Raw genomic sequence first — 6,859 nt, forward strand, 5'->3', positions numbered from 1 at the left:
CCCGTCAAGAGACGTAAATTAGAATTCAGACGGCCCTGAAAGACGAGTTTTACCAGCATTTTCTTTCTGTGGAGGAAGTGGCGTTGGGGCTGGCTCCTCGGAGGGAGCGGCCGTCTGCGTCCTCTTGACTGCTGTGTCCCCAGTGTCTGGCGGGGAGAACACAGTTGGCAGATTGAGTGGAATTTATTTATATATTTTTATTTTAAAAAAATATGGAATGCTTGCGGATTTGCGTGTCACCCCACCACGCTTTCTCCCCTGCGCCGTTCCAGTTTTAGAACATGCGCAGCCAAAGCAGGCGAAGTTGGCGTGTTTTAAACGAGTGAAGTTGGTCAATCGTGCTTGACAGCTTTACTGAGAGATCACTCACACACTCCGCCATTCACTTGGTGAATGCACACGTTTAGATGGGGGCGGTGGCCACGCCTGAGATCCCCGTGACTTGGGAGACCGGGGCAGGAGGATCCCATGTCTGAGGCCAGCCTCGGCAACCTCGAGAGACCCTGTCTCAAATTTGTAAAAAGGGTTGGGTCTGTGGCTCCGGGGTAGAGCCCCTGGGTTCCATCCCCGGCATCTGAAATAAGGAAAGCCTACGTTTCATTATAGAGTGAAATACATCTCAGGGTGCAGTTCACGAGTCTGTGCATCATATTCACTGATTGGCACAATCTCCACCACGATCAAGTTTAGAATATTTACATGACCCAAAAAAGAAGGCCCACACTTGTTAGCTGTCAGTCCCCAAGTGCCCCCAACCCGGCAACCACGAATCTCCTTCCTGTCTGGGGATCGCATATTAACGGACTTGGGCACTGGGTGGCCCTCACGGCTGGCCTTCACCCAGGGCATGTGTTTAAAGTGCACATGCCTGAGCATGACCAGTACACGCTCCTTCTTAGGGACAACCAATTCTTGTTTTGTTTGGGTGCTGGGGATTGACCCAGGGGCACTTGATTACCGAGCCGCATCCCCAGCCCTTTTTACGTTGGGGGAGGGTCTCACTAAGTGGTGGAGGCTGACCTCAAAACTGCAGTCCTCCTGCCTCCACTTCCCAAGTGGCTGGGGCTAAGGTGTGGCCACCGCGCTCTCCCAGTGACCACCAGGACTTCCCTGCAGGGTGTGCCACATGTGCGTATCTGTTTCTCAGTTGATGACACCGAGGTCAGCGGTCAGCCACGTGGTGATGGCTGTTGATTCGTAACTGGCGACCCGTCCCTGTGCTGAAGCTCATCTGCACCCTCGCCGCCGCTCACCTGACCCACCCCTAGGGGCTGCTCCTCCAAAACCCAACGTACCACAAGGGCTCTTCAAAAGGGCCTTCCACACACCAGCTCCGGAGAGCCCCGGGGGACCCCAGCTAGTGTGGCCACCAAGCAGAGTATGAGCGCAGGACAACGCCCTAGAGGGATACAGATCAACTTGAGAATCTGCACAAGTTCAGATCCTCGAGGTCCAGCGCTCGGAACCTTCGTAGGAAAACCAACATGGCCATGTGCAGTTGTCTGTGCCGTTCACAGTGAAATAAAGCCAGCAACAGAGCTAACCCGTAAACAGGGGCGCCTATGGACAGACCTCAGGCCCCCAGCGCGGGAGCAGGAGAGTATTAGGTGGGTCGAAGAGACCTTCAAACATGCTGTTGATCCAACTTTCCCGTATTACAGCGAGCACCGGAGGTCATCAGCCGGCCGGCCAGAGGAGAGTCTTCTTTGGCTCCGAGTCTTAGGGGTTCCATCCACGATTGATCAGCCCTGGGATTTGGATCTCATGGCGGGAGCATGTGGCAAAACTGCTCACCTCCTGACCAGGACGTGAAAGACGGAGAGGAAGTGGCCCCAGGCTCCCATCTGCCCACCAATAACCTGACCCCCCTCAGGCCCTGCCTTTGTGCAAGTGGGGGGCGGGCCAAGCTGGGGAGGGAACCCAGGGCCCAGGGCTCTACCGCGGAGCTCCTCCCACCCCGCAGCCCAGTTATGAAAATATGCAAAGTACCAGAGAGAAAAGCCAATAAAAGGAGACATGCAAATGATCCGAAGGGTAAAGGTCTTTGAATCAGTCATCAAGGCCGACACGCGGCATGAGACGCCCCCACCCCGGCCGACAGGCAGCATAACACAACCCGCGGCAAGGACGGCTCCCCTACTGACCGCAGGCTACAGGGGTCTGTGCCCCGAGTGGCCATCATCTCTGGAGACTCTCATTCTTTTTTCTATAGATTCTTTTTCTGAAGTTTCTGACGTTGCATGTGACTCCCAAGGACACCAGCTTCTTTGACCTCAGTCGTCCTGGGAAACGTTTCTAGACACAAACACCTATTTTTGTTTTTTTCCAGGCATCTCTGAAGTTCAGGGTCAACCCAAAGGCCCAGGGGAGAGTCCGAGGAGCCCAGTGTCCGGGAGAGGAACCGAGAACCAACTCGCTCCGGGAAGGAGAGTCCAGCCACACAGGCGTCTGCTTGCCAGGGGGCTGGGCGCTCTGGGGCGCCCTAACGAGAGCCATGAATCATGTATGGCGGCTGCTGAATATTTCATCCTCCCAAACCGTGGTCGCCCACGTGCAGCTGCAGGGAAAGAAGACCTGGCCGCCTTGCTCTCCTAGGCTGCAGACCCCAGCACGGAGCCTTCTGCGGGGAAAGATGTCCAGGGCAGCAGAGGACGTGATGGGGTGTCGCTGGCTTCGCCCCCTGCGTGGGCCTCCCGGGTCCTGCAAACCCGCGGACGTTCTGCAGTGCCGGACATGCCAGGGTCAAAGCTGCCTTCAGGAACCTGGGTGATGCCCGAGGGGGTTTGTGTCCCCTGGGGCCACACAGTGCGTGGGAAGGACAGCAGGGACGGTGGCGTTTCAGGAGGGCCCTGCGTCCTCTCTCGTTGGCTTCCCCAGCGCCTCTCCCTCACTGCTCACTCTCTCCCTCTCGCTGGGCCGTTGGTGGCTGCTGGAGACACCTGCCAGCCCCTCTGGCACTGTCCCTGTGAGCACCAGCCAGGGCGGGGCAGGGGGCGGGGAGGAGGGCCACCAGGCCAACTCACAAAGCACCCTCCGGTGTCAACCACTCCCACAGGTGCCCCCTTTGCCTCCCACAAGAGACCGAGAACCGATCATTGTGCAAGGCCATTTTTTGGTGCAATTTGTTTGTGATCACTTTTCAAGTCAGGTCTGGCTCTGTGCGAGAGTGTGCACGTGCAGCTTTGATTCCACCTCCAGCTGGGGCAGGTCTCCATGTGTGTGTGTGTGTGTGTGTGTGTGTGTGTGTGTGTGTGTTCGTGGACCCAGTTTAAAATCAGGTGGCCAGCTGGGTGTGATGGCGCTCGCCTGTCATCCCAGGGGCTGGGAGGCTGAGGCAGGAGGATCTGGAGTTCAAGGTCAGCCTCAGCAAGTTAGCGAGGCCCTAAGTCACTCGATGAGACCCTGTAAGAAAGGGCTGGGAGGGAGCTCGTGGTAAAGCGCCCCGGGTTCAATCCTGGTACCAAAAAATCAATAAAGTAAGTCAGGGGGTCAGAGGTGGTGTGTTGGGGTGGTGGTCTCCCCGGGTTTACAGCCTCGCAGCAGGTGCCAGGAAGGCAGTGAATGCTGGTGACAGTCCCCGCCGGGGTCGCTGCTCCTGAGTTCCTGCTCCGGGCTCCGGGGCCGGTCCCAGGTGTCCCCGCAGCCCACCCGCCCCTTGCCGTGAGGGGACGCTGTCCACAGAGGCCGTGGCTGCCCGGGGAAGCCCCAGCACAACTTCTCCCTGCTGTCCACAACGCAGGAGCCCTGGGCGGTCCCAGCCTCACCTGCAGGAGCTGGGCGGGAACACAGGCTGGGCCTCGGGGGCTGGGCTAGGATCAATGGCCCGGGAGCTGGTCCTTCGGCAGGTGAAGCAGGACAAGGAAAACCCAGCCTGGGAGCCACAGCGGGCGGTGATCTGAGCGCAGAGTCACCTGGGGTCATCCGATCCTCGGGCACGGGACCCCTGCACAATCCCCACATGGGCGCTGGTTGTCACCGAGCGAATTCATGGCAGGATGCACAGCCCAGCAACTGGAGGCTGAGGCAGGAGGATCCCAAGTTCCAGGCCAGCCTGGGCAGTTAGCAAGACCCGGTCTCCAGGTGACATAAAAGGGGCTGAAGGTGTAGCCCAGTGGTCAGACGCCCTGCTCTGTTCCCCAGTGTGTGTATGTGTGTGTGTGTGTGTGTGTGTGTGTGTGAACAGTTCTCCTCTTAAATGGTGGCACACACCTGTCATTCCAGGGAGGCTGAGGCAGGAGGACGGCAAGTTCAAGGCCGGTCTCGGCAACTTAGGTCCTAAGTAACATAGCAAAACCCTCCTTCTACATAAATAAATGAAAAGGGCTGGGAATGTAGTTCAGTGGCAAAGTGTCCTTGGGTTCAATTCTCAGTATCCCCCCCAAAAAATCAGCATTAAATCAAACAGACATGAGGTTCCCGACACGGTCCAATGCAGCTCTAAGGTCACTTGTGTGGTCTTCATAACTGAAACACCTTGCTCGGATATAATTATGAGAAAACCAGTGAACCCCGGCAGAGGAGCCCTCTACAAAACAGTTTGTATTTACTCTTCAAAAATGTCAATATTATGAAACACAACACCAAGCCGAGGAATCGTTCCAGATGAACGGAACCGGGAGAGACCAGGAAACCAAATGCAGCGCCTGAGTCTAGAGTCCTAGATGGGGGGCGGGAGGTTCTGGCCAGCCCATCATTGGGACAATGGTGAGATCTGGCGGGGATTGAACCCGTGGTACTTCACCCCTGAGCTACATCCCTCATCATTTTAATTCTTTAAAATTTTGAGACTCTTGTAAGTTGGGCTCCTGTAAGTTGCTGAGGCTGACCTCAAACTTGCCATCCTCCTGCCTCAGCCTCCCGAGTAGCTAGGATCACAGGTCTGCACCACCACACCCCGCTGGGTGAGATTCGAGTGTGTGTGTGTGTGTGTGTGTGTGTGTGTGTGTTTCCTGAGAATATTGTAACAATGTTCAACTTTTTGAATTCGTAACTGAAATATGGTTGTATGAGGGAATGCATAAGAGAACGTCCTTGGTCTTCAGAACAGATGCCCAGGTCTAAAGTGGGCGAGGGCTTGCTCTCCGCAACTCGTCCTCAAATGGCTCAGGAAAAAGAGAAGAGCAAAGGCCGGGAGGCCTGAGGCCCGCGGGGGGTCGGCTGGGCGAGGGGTGACCTGAGCCTTCCACGCAGCTCTGTTCTAGGTTTGAGATTGTTTCAAAATTTAAAAAATAAAGAATAAAAGCAAGTGAGCGAGTACATGAGGCTGCGCTCTTCTCCTGTTTCAGAGAGGAAAAAAGAAACGGCCACTTTCCCACGGGGGACACTGAAGTCCTCCCAGTGTTCCTCAGACAGCGCGTGTGACACTGTTTGAGGATGTCACAAGACACACTCTAAAGACGGAAACAGGAGCTGCCTCGCCTGAGAGAGGCCCTGGGTCCACTCCCAGCACCAAGAAAGAAGGAAGGAAAGGAATCAGAGGGGCTGTCGGCATCACCATTTTGTTTCGTGAAACTTCAGTCGTATGTAGTCAGGTGTGGTCCCGAGTGTCTGCACCACGCACAGCTGTGTGCGTTAATGCATCCCTACTGCGTGCTGCAGTTTTTAAAACACCTGGAAGCCGTGATGCTATGGTTGCCATCTGCCCGGTCATCTCCGTGGGCTGTGGTCCTGCATAATTAACAGCAGACACGTCCATTCTCAAGTGTCCCAGTTTAGATTATAATCATTCTTAAACAGCTTTAATTCCATTTTATAGGACAGTATAAACGATAGACAAAAATAAAAAATCATAGCTTTTTCTGGTTTTGTTTGGGTACCAGGGATTCAACCATTGAGCCGCATCCCCAGCCCTTTTTACTTTTTATTTAGAGACGGGGTCTGGCTAAGCTGTTTAGAGCTTCGCTAAATTGCTGAGACTAGCCTGGAACTTGTGATCCTCCTGCCTCAGCCTCCTGAGTCGCTGACAGTACAGGCGTGTGCCACCATATCTGCCAACACATGGGCTTTTAAAATATTCTTTACCCATGTCAGGTGCATTGGTGCACACCTGTAATCCCAGAATCTTGGGGAGGCTGAGGCAGGAGGATTCCAAATTCAAGGCCAGCCTCAGCAATTTAGTGAGGCCCTAAATAGCTTAGCCAGACTCTGTCTCAAAATGAACTAAAAAAGGCTGGAGGTGAACCCCTGGGTTCCATCCTGTGGGTGGGAGTCTGCCCACATCAGACTTCGTTTCGGGGGGAAGCTGGTAGACTCTTACTGTGGACTCTGAAGTGCTAAGTCTCACAGTCCCTGCACATCGCCCCCGGGAGGCACCAGACTGCACCTTCCCTCCCGACACCACAGACTGAACTTGGTTTCCAAAATGTCTTCCGACAGCCAGTCAATGGTGGGGTTCCAGGAGGCACGCCTGGGTTTTACCTCACAGGAGGCAGCCCCCATCACTTGGTGACATGCTGTCCCAGGACAACAGCAAGGACTGTCCTGAGAGCAAGGATGTCCCCGGCTTCCTGAGAAGCCAACTCTCCGTCTCCGAGACACTTGCGGCTTCACCCTGAACGTGAGCCTCTCAGCCAGCTGAGGCGGGGCCACCAGCCACAGCACCAGCTCCATTTTGGGGGTCGAAGGAATGTTTCGGCTCCTCCCCATTGTTTAGTGGACCCCGAAACCCAGAATCAAGTAACTGGTGTTGACTGGCCCCCCTCAATGAGGTGAGGGTTCTCTGCACACAACCAACTTCCCCAGGTTGGGGGTCAGGGTTACCCTCTGACCTGGTTAGGAAAGGGCTGGTGGGAAGATCCATGGGCCAACTGCAGGTGACGGACTCAGAAACAGTTGAAGAAACGTGGGGTGCACTCCTAAT

General features: G+C 55.3%; 1 long non-coding RNA gene across 1 annotated transcript; it reads left to right on the forward strand.

Annotated features, from left to right (window-relative positions):
• The first annotated feature begins 1,990 nt into the window (after positions 1–1,990).
• On the forward strand, positions 1,991–5,256 carry LOC144378175 (uncharacterized). The gene is made up of 2 exons (XR_013439805.1): positions 1,991–2,158; positions 2,330–5,256. It is a non-coding gene; the product is annotated as an uncharacterized LOC144378175 (long non-coding RNA).
• The last annotated feature ends 1,603 nt before the right edge of the window (positions 5,257–6,859 follow it).

The sequence above is a fragment of the Ictidomys tridecemlineatus genome, chromosome 5 (assembly GCF_052094955.1).
Source record: "Ictidomys tridecemlineatus isolate mIctTri1 chromosome 5, mIctTri1.hap1, whole genome shotgun sequence".
Taxonomy (NCBI): Eukaryota; Metazoa; Chordata; class Mammalia; order Rodentia; family Sciuridae; genus Ictidomys; species Ictidomys tridecemlineatus.